The sequence below is a fragment of the Oncorhynchus mykiss genome, chromosome 16 (genome assembly GCF_013265735.2).
Source record: "Oncorhynchus mykiss isolate Arlee chromosome 16, USDA_OmykA_1.1, whole genome shotgun sequence".
Classification (NCBI taxonomy): Eukaryota; Metazoa; Chordata; class Actinopteri; order Salmoniformes; family Salmonidae; genus Oncorhynchus; species Oncorhynchus mykiss.
This window is the reverse complement of record NC_048580.1, coordinates 51,075,316-51,095,495: the sequence shown is the minus strand read 5'-3', so window position 1 is coordinate 51,095,495 and position 20,180 is coordinate 51,075,316. Positions and strand designations below refer to the sequence as shown.

The 20,180-nt window shown below is 42.9% G+C and overlaps 1 long non-coding RNA gene and 1 pseudogene across 1 annotated transcript; one reads left to right on the top strand and one right to left on the bottom strand.

Annotated features, from left to right (window-relative positions):
• Positions 1-1,003: 1,003 nt before the first annotated feature.
• LOC118939554 lies at positions 1,004-7,395 on the bottom strand. Its single transcript, XR_005036540.1, has 5 exons — positions 7,316-7,395; positions 6,646-6,721; positions 6,208-6,275; positions 1,499-1,586; positions 1,004-1,113 (listed from the first exon to the last, which is right to left on the bottom strand). It is a non-coding gene; the product is annotated as an uncharacterized LOC118939554 (long non-coding RNA).
• Positions 7,396-18,136: 10,741 nt separating this feature from the next.
• On the top strand, positions 18,137-18,718 carry LOC110491090 (annotated as a pseudogene).
• The last annotated feature ends 1,462 nt before the right edge of the window (positions 18,719-20,180 follow it).

Sequence of the window (20,180 nt, the reverse complement as noted above, 5' to 3'; positions counted from 1 at the left end):
GGACTGGCCACCCCTCAGAGCCTGGTTCCTCTTTAGGTTTCTTCCTAGGTTCCGGCCTTTCTAGGGAGTTTTTCCTAGCCACCGTGCTACTACACCTGCATTGCTTGCTGTTTGGGGTTTTAGGCTGGGTTTCTGTACAGCACTTTGTGACATCAGCTGATGTAAGAAGGGCTTTATAAAATACATTTGATTGTATACAGGTAAACTGCAAGGCAAGCAGGTTGTACAGTGTTTGAATGCTGGCTGTGTGTGGGCACATGTTTGGAGTATGGGCATATGTATGGTGTCCACTCATTCTTTCCAGAGTGGGTGACAATGCTCTTTGGTGATGACATTTCACTTCCTTGTGTTGTAAAATACATTTGACCAAGATAAATATGATTACTCACACTCTGAATCGTTCAGTGAGGCCTTTCTCTAACATTTCATGAATAGTATATCGAAAAAGTTCGATTTCGTAATATATTACATCCGAAAATAAGCACAGAGCTCAGTTGACAGAGCGTGCAGCTTTCTCGCAGCAACTGAGGATTTTACCTGTTGTGGTGGTTGTCTTCAAAGTTGTTTCCACGGGTCGCAAAATTAGCACAACGAGCTGAATTCAATGTAAAAGTCTTTGAAAAAAAGCTTGCGGTATGCTCATTGTTCCGTTTACATTTCAGAGATGAACTTGTTTTTGTGAGAATTTAGAAAAATAACAGGAATTTTGTAAATGAAAAGTGTTTACTAAAATATTAAAATACTACATGTCATGTCTCAAAATCTATATCCATCTTACTTCTATATTGTTATATGTCTTGTGGATTCGATAAGAAAGATGACGAGTTCAAGAGGAAAGTGAGCCCGTCAGGTAGTTAATTCTCGCACAGCATCCAGACGAGCTGAAGCAATGCTCCCTTATTTTTGACCACTTTTTTCCCCTCTGGCCTCCATTGATTTAGTCTTCCTAATTTTGGCTATCCTACAAGGGTAAAAACTCCAAAAAACATTTGAACAGATTATCATAGAGACATGAGGTTTGACCATTGTTTATTTAGAGGAGGATCTACACAATAAACATACAATTTTACCCATTGGTCAACATATGCATGTTTGATTGGACACAAAGGACATCTGAAAGAACATGAAAGGACAACAGAAATGTTCAGTGAAAGAGTGTTAACAGATTAAATGCAGTCATGCATGCATGTTACTTGAGCACATACTGATCATTCACATGCACTCATTAGTTTTGCATTTTGAAAGCATTGCTGGCCTTTCCAGTTTTTATGAACTCCCGAAAATGCAAACACACATTATTGACTACACTCCAAATTGACATAAGTCACCATTTCAATGCACCACTTGGTATGAGACAGGAACACCGCTCTATATTTGACCAACAGGTAGCATGGGCCCATTCCATGGGTCTAACACTAGCCCAGGCTTTTGGGTGGAAGAGCAGGGGGGGGGGGGGGGGGGGGGGGGGGGGGGGTAAATGGGTGTATGAATGGCTTACCTTGTGCCTGCTGAGCTTACTGCGATACCACAGTCCTCCGTGAGTTCTGTTTACAGCCCTCTCTGCCCATGAGGTGAGCCTTCCAGGCCTGGAGGACAAAGGGCAAGTCAGTCTGCTGTTGACCTGCGAGTCCCCTGACTCTCTCCCTCTGTCCCTCCCCTGTGCAGCAGCACTGTGGGCCGGTGTCAGACCCCTAATGGCCAACTTGGCTTCAACACTGGGGCTTTTCATCTGGCACACCAGGCGAGGGCCTGGGCTGCAGAGGTTAAACTGCTACTGAGAGTTTTCCTTGCCGAAAGTAAGAAGAAGTGTGTGAGAGGTGAGGGAGAATGAATGGGGCAGAGCTGCTTGAGAGCTTCAGTGCTTCTTAAAAAATCTGAGGACAATGTCCGTGTGTGAGGAGGACACTGTCCTTGTGTGAAGAGAGTCATCGTCGTTGAAAGACACAGTTTCAATCTTTGCTTGACTGTCTGATACACATGACAACAGTAGATGGATGTCACCAAACAAGTTCCAAATGTTATATAGAGAAGAGTCGCTCACTGTCAAATTTCCCCAAAAAGGAGGCTTAGTGTAGAACATGCATTGAGCATGCAGCTCAAATGTTCTTTTCAAATATCCTTCATTAAACAGCATCTTTCTTACTATTTACGCTTTTTTTGTTTTATGTCCATATGCACTTGACAATCTACTGCCTACCTATTTGAAAACCATGAGTGGCGCAGCAGTCTAAGGCACTGCATCTCAGTGCTAGAGGCGTCACTGTAGACCCTGGTTCGATTTCAGACTGCATCACAACTGGCTGTGATTGGGAGTCCCATAGGGCAGCGCACAATTGGCTCAGCGTCGTCCGGGTTAGGCCATCATTGTAAATAAGAATTTGTTCTTAACTGACTTGCCTAGTTAAATACAATTTTCATAAAGAAATCAAATTTGGTCATTCATAGTCAAACCATATCGAACATGGGAAATACTACACTCTCAAATGAATGATTTACTATTTTAAGGTTGCTGTTTTTATAGGTCTTTCTACTACAGCAGGGACACATGATTACTTCAATCTGAAATCTGAAATGCCCTTTGTATGTGAACTATGACTATGTACATGTCGGCCATGCTTTGGGCTATTTCAGCAGCTGAAGGTGTTTATTTTGCCCCTTGAACACGAAGGCATTTCATTACTTAAGTGGACAGGCAACGTGTCAGTATCAGATGGAGGGATTGAGTACGGAAGGAGGCGCTTGGCCGTAACACCAAGCTGCATGATTGACGAGGGAAAACAAAGGCAAAAAACAGCAGAGAAGAAAACCGAAAGGCGACACCGCGATCACCGTTTTCACAGCATAACAGTCAAGTGCATCCAAAATCCATCTTGACCTTTCCAATCACAGGGAGGTGAATGGGCTGAACGGATTAGTTCGGACTGACCCTTACAGAAAAAAACACATGATTTCACATGTGGAAAATCACATGATTTCATGTCAAATTTAACATATGAAATCATGTTTTTAGAACTCTTCACAATAATCACGTTTTTAAGATGTGTAGTTTCATGCTGCTTTACATATTGACACGTTATCACATTAACTTCACGTGACCACATGAAAATGTGTTTTTGGAACCCTTCATAGTGATCACATGTTTTCAGATCTGTAGTTTCATGTTCTTTACATGTCACATCTTATCACATTAACTTCACATTTCTGAAACACTTCACATGTGATCATGTGAAATCCATGTGTTTTTTCTGTACAGGGACTCCAGTGTCCATATATTCTAAATGCTGTTATTGATATTTAATACTCTCATGGTCACTTTACCATGTGGGAGAATTTGGAAAATGGATAGGGTTGTGGAGGTTGTCACATTTAAGACATTGAATACACAGGCCATTATAAGTACATATGACATTTTAAGTTCACATCTCTATGTCAAATGGCCATCTCTTTAATAATAGTTCTTTTTTTTTATCCCTCCATAATAAATCAGAATACAAAAGAGTTGTCACATTTTCTTTTGCTTTGGATGAATAAAATTGCTCTTTTGACCCGAGGGCTTTGGAGTCCGGCGTGACAGACAATGGTTTCCACACAGCTGTTTGGTCCTCAAGCCTAAAACATTCGCAGCACTCGGAGTGGTGGGAGATCGACAGGCAGCCCAATAACAGAGGCAGGAAAATAAAAAGGCAAGGTATACCTAGGTTTGTGCCAGTGGTTGTGAATGTCCTTAGATTTTCTAAACCACCTTTATGTCTATCTACATACTTAGCATTTTAGCCTACTGCCTCGTTCACCTTAGGCCTGTATCAGTTTTTTTTTCTCACCTTAAATGGAGACGCAGGCAAAACTAAACGCCACATGCAGCGTTTACCGTGAATGTGGTCTCTGCGAATGCCTTTAAAAGGTGCATAGCCGACAAAGCACGATCGGATTGAATCCCGGCCTAAAACAACATGCCTTACTGGAAATTGCTAAATATTAAGAAAACTGGTCCCAAGTGATCATTTTAATACAATTGAATGTAATGCTGGCATATTTCTTGATTTGACGAGAAGTACTATAAATCATTTCATATCTTACATGCAGTTAGTCTAACAGTGACTTGCTCCAGTGAAAAGGACCAAGGCCAGCATCAGTGGTCCTTTTATTGTGTAATCTGTGGGAGTGCAACAGAATCTCAGCTCCTGTCCGGGCATGAAGTTGTTGTGACACAACAGACAATGGTTAAAGCCTTGGCTGAAAGAAAAGAGAAATATGCATTGCCCAGCACAGAACCCCAAAATGCCCACAGAAAATGACAGATGAAATCCCTGTAAGAGCTTCATCTGAAACATGGCAGGTGTACAACGGAGAAGTAAGGATATACACTATATATACACAAATGTATGTGTACACCACTTCAAATTTGTGGATTAGTGGCCCCTTTGTTCCAGTGAAGGGAAATCTTAACGCTACAGCATACAGCGACGATTCTGTGCTTCAAACTTTGTGGCAACAGTTTGGGGAAGGCCCTTTCCTGTTTCAGCATGACAATGCCCCCGTGCACAAAGTGAGGTCTATACAAAAATGGTTTGTCGAGATCGGTGTGGAAGAACTTGACTGGCCTGCACAGAGCCCTAACCTCAACCCTATTGAACGCCTTTGGGATGAATTAGAACGCCAACTGTGAACCAGGTCTAATCACCCAACATCAGTGCCTGACCTCACTAATGCTCTTGTGGCTGAATGGAAGCAAGTCCCTGCAGCAATGTTCCAACATCTGTGGAGGCTGTTGTAGCAGCATAGGGGGGACCAACTCCATATTAATGCCCATGATTTTGGAATGAGATGTACGACGAGCAGGTGTCCACATACTTTTAGTCATTTAGTATATGTTGAATGTCTCTGGAGTTGGCCTGGCAAAACAAACATGTTCAGAGTTGATTTCCTAGTTGATGTTGTGGTTTCTATTTATTATAACATTACCATGGTATTGTTTTATATGTTCCCATTTGCTCTCAAACCGAAAGGATGTTGTCTATACATATTATTCAGCAATATTCAAGCTGTAGATTCAAGCGATTGGACACATAGGTTGAATTCCACAATATCACCTCCGTGGAGTGATGTTAGCTCTCTCTTTACACAGTACTGTTTTAATGAGCTTACTTGACACCCCAACTGGCTTCACTGTTAAGAGCCCTTGAGGGTTAATAGGCAGACATGAATGAAAGAATAACAAAAGCGTACAAGAGTCAAGCACAAAAGACTCAATACCTTTGGCTGTGAGAATACACTTGTTTACAAAGACTAAAAGAAGGGAAGGGATTCTGGCAAGCATGGACTAATGCTGGATCAAGGGTTTGGCAGGGTTAGCTGTTGGCAAGGTTAGCAGTTAGCAGGGTTAGCATAGTTAGCAGGGCACAGCTTTTTGCTTACTTTTTGTTTGTTTGAAAATGTACTTTGTACTTTGATTTCTTTGAAAGATGTTTTGTTTGACAGTTATATCCCCCCGCCCCCTTTGAGCCTGAAGGCCAAAGCTGACCCCTTTTTTCCCCTCCCCACTCAGACTCTTTACTGGTTCGATTCCAGGCTGTATCACAACCAGCTGTGATCGGAAGTTCCATAGGGCGGCGCACAATTTGACCAGCGATGGCCAGGTTAGGGGAGGGTTTGGCCGGGGTAGGTCATCATTGTAAATAAGAATTTGTTCTTAACTGACTTGTCTAGTTAAATAAAGGTTAAATAAAGCTGTTAGCAGGGTTAGGATCTAGCAGGTTTTGCTATTAGCATAGTTAGCCGTTAGCATAGTTAGACGGTGCTAGAGGAGCGTTGAGACTCATGGTTGCAGACAGGACTCTGGGTGTGGCGGGTGAGCTTGTCCGTGAGCTCTGGGCACCGGGGGCACTGGCTGAACCCAGCCCTGTTCTCACACTCCCCCAACAGGTGCTCTGTGAGGCTGATTATCTCAACCACCTGAGACACACAACATCCTCCACAAATAAACACTTCAGCCTCCAAAACAAGGACACACAAAACCACACGTCAATGTGTCTACACTGCACGGTCACATCCTCACTCCATCCAAAGCTCCTCCTGGTTCCCCATCATCCTCATGGTATTTCATCAATCATGGGACACTTTGTCATTTCATAGATAGAAGTTACTTGAAAGTGGCCTTGGAAGTTACCTATTTAAATCCAGTTTGGAGCCATGCTGGCATTTGCCTACCTGTCTACATTGGCCACAGCGGCGCAGCAATAGTGCAGGTCCAGTCCATCTTCAGTGAAGGACTCATCCTTAACACCACAGAATATACAGAGACAAACACATTTAGAATATATATACGCTGAAACGCATTAAGAAATACACACTGGCTGAAACACAATGAGAATATACACACACATGCTGAAACAATAATATACACAGGTTGATACCAATTCAGAATATACACACGCTGAAACATATTAAGAATGTACACATGCTGAAACACAATATGAATGTATTCAGGCTGAAACATACAGAATATACACAGGCATTCTACAGAAAGGCATTCTATGTTCCCCATCAGGTGTTTTGCATTATTAGATGCATTAGGCAATTTAAACAGAATTTCATTCAGCTTCATAGCTTGAAAGCTTTCAGATGTTGCTGTGCATCAACACTCACTTGTCTAAGTGGTTGACAACTGAAGACTTGTCATCTCCTGCATCTGCCAGGTTGTTTTGGGGAGCCTTTTTGATACCTGCAAAGCAACACATTTCTCAGCTGTCACTACAAATGTAAAGGGACAGTGTACTGTAGTCCCTAAAAGAATGCCTCACATAGTGGTGCAACCAGCATTCTACCATAAGAACAAAGAATGTGATCCACAATGGGTTTTGGCCAAAATGAAACCTGGTTCGTGTACGTTTGAACAGTGGTTGAGGATAGGGCTCTTTCAACCTCCATACAGACCTATTTTTATAGCTTTTACAGCCTCCTTTTCCTGTCCTTTGGTGTTTCTCTTCTCCTTTATGCAAAACCCCCCTGCAAATTCAACTTCTTGCAGAAATACAGTACATACGGTCTAAAACGTTTTCTAACACCATATAACTGTGCTTATATCCCAATGCATTTTACCAAGCAATGGTACATGTGATGAATTGTCTTTTGAAAATATTCAATCAAAACCATGGAGACTATTATGTGTGTGATTATACAGTGGCCTATACAATGGAAATCCAGTACAGTGGAATATGGGGAGTGGAATGAGGGCACAACAAGGAGGAGTGACACAGACACGCTGGCCTGTTGAAGGAAATGAGGTAATAGGTGCAGTGATGACAGCTCCACCTACACTGATCTCCTTCAAGGCAGCCAGCTGTTCCATCTCCTCTTTCTTCCCCTCCTGCTGTGCGCCTCCCTTCTTTGACTTCTGAAACAAAATGAAAGAAGCATATTGAAACACTTAATGCCACGGTATACGTCCGTCCGTCCTTCTCTAACAGCCCAGTCATGTCTGGGAGCCTTGCAGATAGACTCCACTGCAATGATGACAATGTGTCCTTAACTCACCCAGTGAGACATGGCCAGACGTTACTCAGTGGAACATTACTTAATAGCAGCACGGTCGTTACTTAATGGGACTGGGATACCCTGCTCTCTAATGAGGTAAGGGAACACAAGCGACGGAAAAGAAACAGCTCGTCACCCATCCCTCAACAATTGAGCATGTCCAACGTTACGTCATGACTCATTCAAACAGGCGGGCCTCGCCTTGGATTCTACCGGCTGCCCGTCGATCCTGGCGAAGCCGTCAGAGATGTTCTCGTGGAGGATGTTCTTGCGCGTGTCGTTGGCCAGGAGGTAGTAGGGGATGGCGTTCTTGTGCAGGCGGTAAATGGCCAGGACGATGCGCACGGCCGCCTCTCTCACCTCCGCCGAGCTGTGCTTCAGTGCACCTGTACAGAACTGACAGAGAGGCAGAGAGAGAACAAGAGCCTTTAGAGAGCTGAAACCGAAACAAAAAGACTAAGGGCTGGTTTACCAGACACAGATTACTTCTAATACTGGACAAAAAAAATCATGCTCAATGGAGAATCTTTATTTGTATCTGGGAAACCGCCTTTAACAGCCTTAACAGAAATAATAAAAAAAATAAAACAAGGATAGCTTGCTAAAAAAACTATAACACACTGAATTTAGCATGATGCACCTCTCTACACAGAGGATGAAATACGAAAGGAGATTGCATGGCAGAAAGAGGATAGCGTATAAGCACCCGAAAAAGCCTGCATATGTGATTGTTTAAACCAACAGTATTATATTACTATAGTCTGATGAGATTGATAGCCCAATAGCCGTCATAGCATATCTGCTAGAGAGCATTTACCTCAAAAGGTAAACTGTGTACAAAGGGCACCTCTCCTCTCCCTGAGTCAATGGGCTGGGGACAGGCATCCATTATTCTCTGTTGTCTCTCTCTGCTTCTCATTTTAATTACAGGAAATTCAATCACCTCTTTGCTCCGGCTCCCGGCCCATCTCCCAGGTAACAGGAGGGGAAAGGGAGAAATGTATCAGTCCTCGGACCAAGGGGGGCTAACCCGGCTAGCCCTGCACTGAGCCAAGAGCAAGCTAGGTGCAAGCTCATTATACTCACAAAAGAGAATGGGAAAATGGTAGGCTCAACTCCCATTGAGGACCATTGTTTGAATTTCAGTCAAAATCAGGGCTCATGTCATGGTGGTCAATGATGCAGGCATTAAACTAGGAAATCATGCTATAGGTTATGTTAAACAAATATGACTTGAGTCAGACGACAACAGATGCACAATCCAGACCTCTTTAGGTTTGTTCCTACTAGTTATAGACTATTGTTATAGATTCTACACTAGTCCCAAGCTGCCTTGCAGTACCCATCATAGTCTTTGTTCGATGTAAGAGGGAGCCCAATGAGGAAGGTGTGAAACTCAAGCACTGCGGCTCAGTTGCATAATACACCATTGTTCATTGAGACGGCATAGGCCTGAGGATGGACAGGAAGCCTTCACCTCACAATAGCAATCAGGTGTTGACCAAACCGGAAAACTGGGTCTGGGAATTCCCTTTTTTGACCGAAACACTGATTCTGATCCAACACCTCACTGACTGAACACACGGGGACCATACTTCCCAGGTGGCAGTGATTATTTACTGTAGCAAGTTTCTCATCAGTCTATCAAAGATCTTCAACTTGTGGATGTGATAGAACACTTTTTCAGTAGAGTGTCCTTAACAGAAGTCAAACAGCACGATCTGCTATTCAAAGTTACTAAAACGCGGCAACAATTTCAACTGGATGTTTAGATTACAGTGTTGTGAGCCTGGCTCCTGGTACTTTATGCCGTTTGCGGCAAGTTCGAATCCCAGGGGAGATCCCAGGGGGAATTACATTTATTTTGGCAGTGTGTTCCAAAGCGAATTGCATCCAAAACCTTAAATGAAGATTACAAACACTATATGTTTAAATGAAGAGCTTCTTGGAGTCCCTCTTTCAGAACACCACATAGGCTACTGCTACAGGAGTGTAACGTTAGAGCTGCCGGAGCGATGCGCTGTCACTTCTCAGAATGTTGCTTTATTTATTCATTTCACCTTTATTTAACCAGGTAGGCAAGTCGAGAACAAGTTCTCATTTACAATTGCGACCTGGCCAAGATAAAGCAAAGCAGTGCAACACATACAACACGGCGTTACACATGGAGTAAAACAAACATACAGTCAATAATACAGTATAAACAAGTCTATATACGATGTGAGCAAATGAGGTGAGATAAGGGAGGTAAAGGCAAAAAAGGCCATGGTGGCGAAGTAAATACAATATAGCAAGTAAAACACTGGAATGGTAGATTTGCAGTGGAAGAATGTGCAATGTAGAAATAAAAATAATGGGGTGCAAAGGAGCTAAATAAATAAATACAGTATGAGAAGAGGTAGTGGTTTGGGCTAAATTATAGATGGGCTATGTTCAGGTGCAGTAATCTGTGAGCTGCTCTGACAGCTGGTGCTTAAAGCTAGCGAGGGAGATAAGTGTTTCCAGTTTCAGAGATTGTTGTAGTTCGTTCCAGTCATTGGCAGCCAAAGGAAGAATTGTTTTTGGGGGTGACCAGAGAGATATACCTGCTGCAGCGCGTGCTACAGGTGGGTGCTGCTATGGTGACCAGCGAGCTGAGATAAGGGGGGACTTTACCTAGCAGGGTCTTGTAGATGACCTGGAGCCAGTGGGTTTGGTGACGAGTATGAAGCGAGGGCCAGCCAACGAGAGTGTACAGGTAGCAGTGGTGGGTAGTATTTGGGGCTTTGGTGACAAAACAAATGGCACTGTGATAGACTGCATCCAAAGTCGAGGATCGGTAGGTTGGTCAGTTTTACGAGGGTATGTTTGGCAGCATGGGTAAAGGATGCTTTGTTGCGAAATAGGAAGCCAATTCTAGATGTAACTTTGGATTGGAGATGTTTGATGTGAGTCTGGAAGGAGAGTTTACAGTCTAACCAGACACCTAGGTATTTGTAGTTGTCCACATATTCTAAGTCAGAACCGTCCAGAGTAGTGATGCTGGACAGGCGGGCAGGTGCAGGCAGTGATCGGTTGAAGAGCATACATTTAGTTTGGCATGTATTTAAGAGCAGTTGGAGGCCACGGAAGGAGAGTTGTATGGCATTGAAGCTCGTCTGGAGGGTTGTTAACACAGTGTCCAAAAAAGGGCCAGAAGTATACAGAATCGTGTCGTCTGCGTAGAGGTGGATCAGAGAATCACCAGCAGCAAGAGTGACATCATTGATGTATACAGAGAAGAGAGTTGGCCCAAGAATTGAACCCTGTGGCACCCCCACAGAGACTGCCAGAGGCCAGGACAACAGGCCCTCCAATTTGACACACTGAACTCTATCAGAGAAGTAGTGGGTGAACCAGGAAAGGCAATCATTTGAGAAACCAAGGCTATCGAGTCTGCCGATGAGGATGTGGTGATGTGGTGACAGAGTCGAAAGCCTTGGCCAGGTCAATGAATACGGCTGCACAGTATTGTTTTTTATCAATGGCGGTTAAGATATTGTTTAGGACCTTGAGCGTGGCTGAGGTGCACCCATGACCAGCTCTGAAACCAGATTGCATAGCGGAGAAGGTGCGGATGGGATTCGAAGTGGTTGGTAATCTGTTTGTTGATTTGGCTTTCGAAGACCTTAGAATGGCAGGGTAGGATAGATATAGGTCGGTAGCAGTTTGCGCCAAGAGTATCCCCCCTTTGAAGAGGGGGATGACCGCAGCTGCTTTCCAATCTTTGGGAATCTCAGACAACACGAAAGAGGTTGAACAGGCTAGTATTAGGGGTTGCAACAATTTCGGCAGATAATTTTAGAAAGAAAGGGTCCAGATTGTCTAGCCCGGCTGATTTGTAAGGATCCAGATTTTGCCGCTTTTTCAGAACATCAGCTGACTGGATTTGGGAGAAGGAGAAATGGGGAAGGCTTGGGCGAGTTGCTGTGAGGGGTACAGTACAGTAGACCGGGGTAGGGGTAGCCAAGTGGAAAGCATGGCAAGCCGTAGAAAAATGCTTATTGAAATTCTCCATTATAGTGGATTTATCTGTGGTGACAGAGTTTCCTATCCTCAGTGCAGTGGGCAGCTGGGAGGAGGTGTTCTTATTCTCCATGGACTTTACAGTGTCCCAGAACTGCCTGTGTATACTGGTTTCTAACTTCCCGGAAAAGTTGCATATCACAGGGGCTGTTCGATGCTAATGCAGAACGCCATAGGATGTTTTTGTGTTGGTTAAGGGCAGTCAGGTCTGGAGAGAACCAAGGGCTATATCTGTTCCTTGTTCTACATTTCTTGAATGGGGCATGCTTATTTAAGATGTTGAGGAAGCCTCTTTTTTTTAAAATAACCATGCATCCTCTACAGACTGGATGAGGTCAATATCCTTCCAGGATACCCCAGCCAGGTCGATTAGAAAGGCCGGTTGACAGTGATAAGTGGAGGTCGCTTGACCGCTCACCCATTACAGATGCAGGCAATGAGGCAGTGATCGCTGAGATCTTGGTTGAAAACAGCAGAGGTGTATTTAGAGGGCAAGTTGGTTAGGATGATATCTATGAGGGTGCCGTGTTTACGACTTTGGGGTGGTACCTGGTAGCTTCATTGATAATTTGTGTGAGACTGAGGGCATCAAGCCTTGATTGTAGGATGGCTGGGGTGTTAAGCATGTTCCAGTTTAGGTCACCTAGCAGCACGAGCTCTGAAGATAGATGGGGGGCAATCAGTTCACATATGGTGTCCAGAGCACAGCTGGGGGCAGAGGGTGGTCTATAGTAGGCGGTAACGGTGAGAGACTTGTTTTTAAGAGAGTTGGATTTTTAAAAGTAGAAGTTCAAATTCTTTGGGTACAGACCTGGATAGTAGGACAGAACTCTGCAGGCTATCTCTGCAGTAGATTGCAACTCCGCCCCATTTGGACGTTCTATCTTGTCTGAAAATGTTGTAGTTATGGATGGAGATTTCAGAGTTTTTGGTGGTCTTCCTAAGCCAGGATTCAGACACGGCTAGGACATCCGGGTTGGCAGACTGTGCTAAAGCAGTGAATAAAACAAACTTAGGGAGGAGGCTTAACATGCATGAAACCAAGGCTATTACGGTTACAGAAGTCATCAAATGACAGCGCCTGGGGAATAGGAGTGGAGCTAGGTACTGCAGGGCCTGGATTCACATCTACATCACCAGAGGAACAGAGGAGGAGTAGGGTAAGGGTACGGCTAAAAGCTATCAGAATTGGTTGTCTAGGATGTCCGGAACAGAGAGTAAAAGGAGGTTTCTGGGGGCGATAAAATAGCTTCAAGGTATAATGTACAGACAAAGGTATGGTAGGATGTGAATACAGTGAAGGTAAACCTAGGCATTGAGTGATGATGAGAGAGATATTGTCTCTAGAAACATCATTGAAACCAGGTGATGTCATCGCATGTGTGGGTGGTGGAACTGAGATGTTGGATAAGGTATAATGAGCAGGGCTAGAGGCTCTACAGTGAAATAAGCCAATAAACACTAACCAGAACAGCAATGGACAAGGCATATTGACATTAAGGAGAGGCATATTGCCATTAAGGAGAGGCATGCTTAGTCGAGTAATCATAAGTGTCTAGTGAGTAGTGAGGTTGGTTGGGGTCACGGCGATTCAGACAGCTAGCCGGGCCATCGGTAGCAAGCAGGCAGAGGATGGAGGTCTGTTTTTAGCCACCTCGTGCGTTTTCGTCAGTAGATGAGTGGGGTTCCGTGTGGTAGAGGGAACCAATCCAAATGGCAAAATAGATATAGTTATAGTGACCCAAGAAAATAGTCCGATAGACCTATTCAGATAGCAGCCGATAAGACAGCTAACGATTAGCGGGCCGCAGATGGGCGTTCAGGTAACGTCGCGACGGAGGAGCCAGTTGGATAACTCGGGCAAATAACGTCGGTAAACCAGTCGTGAAGGCCCGGTGGGGCTCCGCATCGGCAGTAAAACGGATCCGGATAGGCGATTGTAGCCCAGGAGTGGCTGATGGAACTCTTCAGCTGGCTAGCTCCGGAATAATTGATGTTTGCTCCGGGACCGACGTAAGCAATAGTCACTCGGATAGCAGTGTAAATGTACAGAGCTTGCGGTAGAAATCCGGGCATATGGAGAGAAAATAGGTCCGGTATGCTCTGGTCTGAGTCGCGTTGTACAAAACTGGCTAACTTTTCGAGCTAAAGGATAGCTGATGACCATCAACCGTGGTTATCTGAATACTAACGTTAGCCAGTAAACTGGCTAGCTTCTGGCTAACTTCTATTGTGGATTTCAGATTTGAGGTGAATAATACTTTTTAAAATGTTTTTAATTGGTGAGGCGGGTTGCAGGAGAGTGTTTTGAAGTTAAGATTTTTAGAAAAAAAATATATATATAAAAAGATATGCGAATAAAAAATGTAAATATATATATATATATATATATATATATATATATATATATATATATATATATATATATATATATATACATACATACATACATATACACACAGCAGTTTTTTCCTTAAACAATCTTGACTTGAGGGGAACCCATAGTTCCTGTACCCCGGAGATTCAAGGTCAAGCGCCTTAGCACTGTACATCACCTGGCAGCGGTGTCAATCATGGTAAATTACAGCTATTTGACAAAGGCCCTTGGACTTGTTTTAATTTTTAATCTGCATGAAAAACTTTGTATAGATGTACTTGATCTTTTTCCGTAAAATCACATGGATGTGAGCTTTCGTCAAATGTGAAAACATTTTGAATTTTGTCTAACGTTAGTAGCCTTGTCAAGGATGCATCACGCAACCTATTGGTACCTGTGACAGACCAAGTGGAACAAAAGTAAACCTTGAGTTTGGAGGTTTATTAAATCCCTCTGGTGGCCGATTTGACTTATTTTAAGAAATCCATTGGTTTGTGGAAAAAAAGTGTAACATCTTTGATGAAGAAGTTGTTATAGGAAATCATCACTGCCACCTAGTGATGTTAGCATAGTGCCAGGTTATGTGATGGGACCAGCTACAATGTAGCATTCTATCACATGACACTATGTCAAATAATTTGAATTGGGTGATGTTTAAACTTAAAGGAGAATGGAAACACTAGGCTTTAGAACACCAACTGTAAATCACCATTGTTGCATCACTGACAGGAGAGTTTTGGAAGTCCTGAATTTACTGAGACCATGACCTCTGAATGCATTAATGAACATAATTTGCTGGTGTCAAACCACATATGAAAACATTGTACATATTTTGAATGTTGAGAAACAGCCTTTCACGTGATATGACATACAATTGCACCACATCAATCAAATTGTAATCAGTCAAGAAAAAACCTCTGTGAAAATGGGTGTTATATGAAAATCAACACTTCTTATCCAAACTGCAATTACACAACTTCCTAAGGAAGACGTACAGCATATCGAGTCTTCCTTATTTTTTACAGATTTAAAATCTGTAATCAGAATTAAATCTGTAATCAGAACCTTTTACTGTGAATGAGCTACAGCTGTTTAAGTGAACAGTGGTATTTTTCTAGAATTTGATGGATGTTCCGTGATCAGACACCTTCTCATCTGGATAGTATATTAAAAACATACACTACCATTCAAAAGTTTGGGGTCACTTAGAAATGTCCTTGTTTTTGAAAGAAAAGCTCATTTTTGTCCATTAAAATAACATCAAATTGGTCAAAAAATACAGTGTAGACATTGTTACTTTTGTAAATGACTATTGTAGCTGGAAACGGCTGATTTGTTATGGAATATTTACATAGGCTACAGAGGCCCATTATCAGCAACCATCACTTCTGTGTTCCAATGGCAAGTTGTTAGCTAATCCAAGTTGATCATTTTAAAAAGCTAATTGATTAGAAAACCCTTTTGCAATTATGTTAACACAGCTGAAAACTGTTGTTCTGATTAAAGTAGCAATAAAACTGGGCTTCTTAGACAAGTTGAGTATCGGGAGCATCAGTATTTGTGGGTTCGATTACAGGCTCAAAATGGCCAGAAACAAAGTACTTTCTAATGAAACTCGTCAGTCTATTCTTGTTCTGAGAAATGAAGGCTATTCCATGCGAGAAATTGCCAAGAAACTGAAGATCTCCTACAACGCTGTGTACCACCCCCGTCACAGAACAGCGCAAACTGGCACTAACCCGAATAGAAAGAGGAGTGGGAGGCCCCGGTGCACAACTGAGCAAGAGTACAAGTACATTAGAGTGTCTACTTGAGAAACCGACGCCTCACAAGTCCTCAAATGGCAGCTTCATTAAATAGTACCCGTAAAACTGCAGTCTCAACGTCAACAGTGAAGAGGCGACTCCGGTTAAGCCCTGGCTGTTGCGAGAGTGTGCTTGCAGGCTAGGTCTGAGTCAGACCGAAACTAGATAAAGAGAAGTAACTACTGTCTGGTTTTGACATCTTGATACATTGACGTAGGTGATCATACCACTAGGGAGTGATCACATGTATAAAATCAGCTGCGTCCTTGGGTGGGGTGCAGAACTTACTCGGAAACATGCATGGTATGTTCCTGTTGTCAACTTCTGTCTGCAATTGCATTAATAAAGGTTTTTACATTATTTAATTAAAGATAGTCTGAATGCAAATTTCACCAATGAGCCAATGATTGACAAGGAACGAACCCCAACATTAGAGGCAATGAAGCCTTCAAAACTGCTTCAGCATATCAAATCCAATCACCTTGCACTTAAAGACAAACCTGTTGAATTCTTTGAGCAAAAGAAAACGTGAACAAGGACAGACGCAAGTCTTGAAAGCCACTGCATCAACAAATGTGGCTGCACTGAGTGTGTCATAGTTAGTGGCTAGCCGTATTGCTAAGGCCAAGAAGTCTTTCACTATTGGCAAGGAGATGATTCTACCTGCTGCTAAGGACATTTGCCGTGAACTCTTAGGAGAGGCTGCCGCTAAAAAGATAGCACAGGTTCCTCTTTCGGCTACCACCGTCACTAGGCGAATTGATGAAATAGCGGAGGACGTTGAGGCACAATTGTTAGAGAGGCTTAACGAGTCGCGGTGGTATGCAATCCAGGTTGACAAATCTACCGATGTTGACAACAAGGCAATACTGCTGGTTTATGTGCAATATATATTTCAGGATGATGTGCATGTGGATATGTAGTGTGCGCTTCCCTGCCGACAAACACAACGGCCGCAGGACTATTCAAGTCTTTGGATGATTACATGTCAGGAAAATTGGATTGGTCATTCTGTGTTGGTGTACGCACGGATGGGGCTGCTGCCATGACAGGACAGCTGTCTGGTTTCACTACCTGGGTTAAAGAGGTTGCGCCTGAATGTGGACTAAAGAATCCCCATAGCTAACATATGGCTGGCTATCTTTCATTTGGTCAGATATACATTCCAGTTTTAGTCCCAAAACTTTACTTTACATATTTCTTGACACATTAGATTTTCGTATTGAAGCTTCTTAAATTTTTTGGGGTAATTTTACCAACTTGCTCGCTCATTTTCTCCAAAATGTTTGCAGACTACTCACCATGTGGTCATGCTGGGGAGGGGTGCAATCCCATCACCTGGTGATATTTGTAGGGGTGTGGCTTAAGGCACATTCATTCTACAGTCTTTTATTTAATGTGTGTGTTTTGGTATCGACATCAAAAGGTGGGACAGCATTTTTTTTGAGAAAGTTTAAAAGTCAATAAAATCACTAATTAGATCAGTTTCTTCCAATGTAATAATATAACAACTCTAGATGTTCTATTGAAATAATAGTGTTAAAAATCACAAAAATCATGAATTGCTTTATTTTTAATCATGAAGTTTTGGAGGGTTTGGGACAGCCACCTCTCAATAGAAATGTGTATAAACATTGAGTTGTACTATGTACTTGTACATTGTACAATATTCAGTTAACAATATGTTTGTTATTGCCTTGGGCTGAATTACAGATATAATGATGTAAAAAAAAAAATCCTAAATTTGAAGACTTGACTGTTTTTATAAATGTGTAACCTGCAATTTGCAAAACTTCTGTAGAATCCCTTGTGTGTTTTTTGTTTGTTTTTAGGCCATGTGGTGTGCCAAGAAGGACTGCAAACAAACAACAGCAGTTTTCAACAAACCAATTCCAGTCGTATGCACGGAACAAGCAGTATACAGAAAACATGCCCTCCCAATATTGCCTCTGAATACAATGCTAACCCCAAAAGTTCTCAGCAAACATTGAAAACAGCCGACACAAAGGAGTCAGGTGCCAGTGCTAGCAGTCAGCAAGCACAAACATGCAAATACAGGCCACTGAGGAGAGTAGCATCTGTGTCTCTTCAACTTCAGAGATGGACTCTGGTGCAGAACCTAACAATTTGCTCCCGCCTATCATAAAGTCAGCGGTGAAGCAGAGGCAGGTCAAAAGAGGGCTGTCATAAACTATAGAGGACAGACAATGACACTGCCCACTCTGTTAACACTTAGATAGTTAACACATAGATACTAGGTCACTGTTGGAAGTGAAGAGACAGAGAGAGAGACAAAAATAACATACATCATCCAAGCAGGCACTCCTGGGACTTCGCTAATTGCTTTCTCCGGGACATGAGATTCAATAGGCGCTGACCCGACCTGACCACCCTGGCTGCCGGGTCTGTCTTCTTCCCAGGCCTGTTCATGCTCTCCAAGAAATGCCTCAAATACATCCCTGCACTAAGGTGGAGCAAAGGGGATGCGGTCAGTGTCAACCGGGTTGGTGTTCTCCGTTCAGGCGATCATGGCCTCCTCAACTGGTTACATCACTGCCTCCTCCTGTGAAGACATCATCAAGGATCAGTATTGGCTGACCAGCACCTACATCCTCTTTGCCATGCCCTACTTTGTGTATGAAATCTATGCTATGGTCATGAGCTACTGGTACAAGCAACGGGTCAAGGATCACAAAGCAGACAGCGGCGCCAAACGCCTGGGTGCGGCCCTGGCCTGCGACGCAAGTTCCTCATTGTGCTCCAGCACGTAGTCATGGTCACTGTGTGCTTCCTCATCTCTGTGTTCTGGCGACAGGGCAAGGGGGATTACTTTCAGGGCGTCATGTTACGGGCTGAACTCAGCACACCATCGGTCTGTCTGGGAAAGATCCTTAACCACTACAAACAGCAACACACTCCCCTGGACAAAGTGAATGGGGCTACAATGCTGCAGTGTTAATTTTGGCACTCTGTTTTAGATTTAGTCTAGTCTTGAATATGATTAAGTCACATTTTTGTCATTTGAATAATCACTTAGTCTAGTTATTGTCAAAATGATGAAAATATTTTAGGCCATTTTAGTCAACTACACTGAACAAAAATATAAACACAACATGCAACAATTTCTAAGATTTTACTGAGTTACAGTACATATTAGGAAATGAGTCAATTTGAAATAAATTCATTAGGCCCTAATCTATGGATTTCACGACTGGGAATACAGACATGCATCTTTTCGTCACAGATACACTATATATACAAATGTATGTGGACACCGCTTCAAATCAAATGTTATTTGTCACATGCGCTGAATACAACAGGTGTAGACCTCACCGTGAAATGCTTACTTACGAGCGCTTAACCAACAATGCAGCTCAAGAAATAGAGTTAATAAATATTTAATAAATAAACTAAAGTTTTAAAAAAGTAACACAAGACATTTACATAACAATAACAAGGCTATATAAGTTTAGGGGGGGGGGGCATTTGATTTGCTGTCTTCGGCAGTCTAATGGCTTGGGGGTAGAAGCTGTTCAGAAGTCTTTTGGACCTAGACTTGGCGCTCCGGTACCACTTGCCCTTGTGGTAGCAGAGAGAACAGTCCATGACTAGGGTGGCTGGAGTCTTTGGACATTTTTAGGGCCTTCTTCTGACACTGCCTAGTATATAGGTCCTGGATGTTAGGAAGCTTGGCCCCAGTGATGTACTGGGCAGTACGCACTACCCTCTGTAGCGCCTTACGGTCAGGCGATGATGCAACCAGTCAGGTATGGCAACATACTATTCAGCTACACCCCTACCAACATTCAGCTACACCCGTTGCTGACAGGTATATAAAATCGAGCACAAAGCCATGCAATCTCCATAGACAAATATTGGCAGTAGAATGGCCTACTGAAGAGCTGAGTGACTTTCAATGTGGCACCGTCATAGGATGCCACCTTTCCAACAAGTCAGTTCAATTTCTGTTTTTGTGCTGTTATTGTGAAATGTAAACGTCTATGAGCAACAAGTGGTAGGTTGTCCCTGGATATTGGGGGGAACTGGAAAACACTGTCATACACGTTGCCAGAGCATCACAAACATGCTCAATGGGTGACATGACTGTTGAGTATGCAGGCCATGGAGGAACTGGGACATTTTCAGCTTCCAAGACTTGTGTACAGATCCTTGCGACATGGGGCTGGACACGACAAAAGTGAATATGAAAAAGGTCCAGGGTACCAAATTACGTTTCATGCTGACACGTTTTTGGACCAGAACATGTTTTTAACCTTTATTTAATAAAAGTACAGTACTTTTCTATGGAGCAATTGTTGTGCCTTAGTTCTGCATTCTAGGAAATGTTAAATGTATCAATATCATGTTTGTATAATCCCCTACTAAGCAAGCATACTAAAGGAGTTTCTGAACTAAACAAA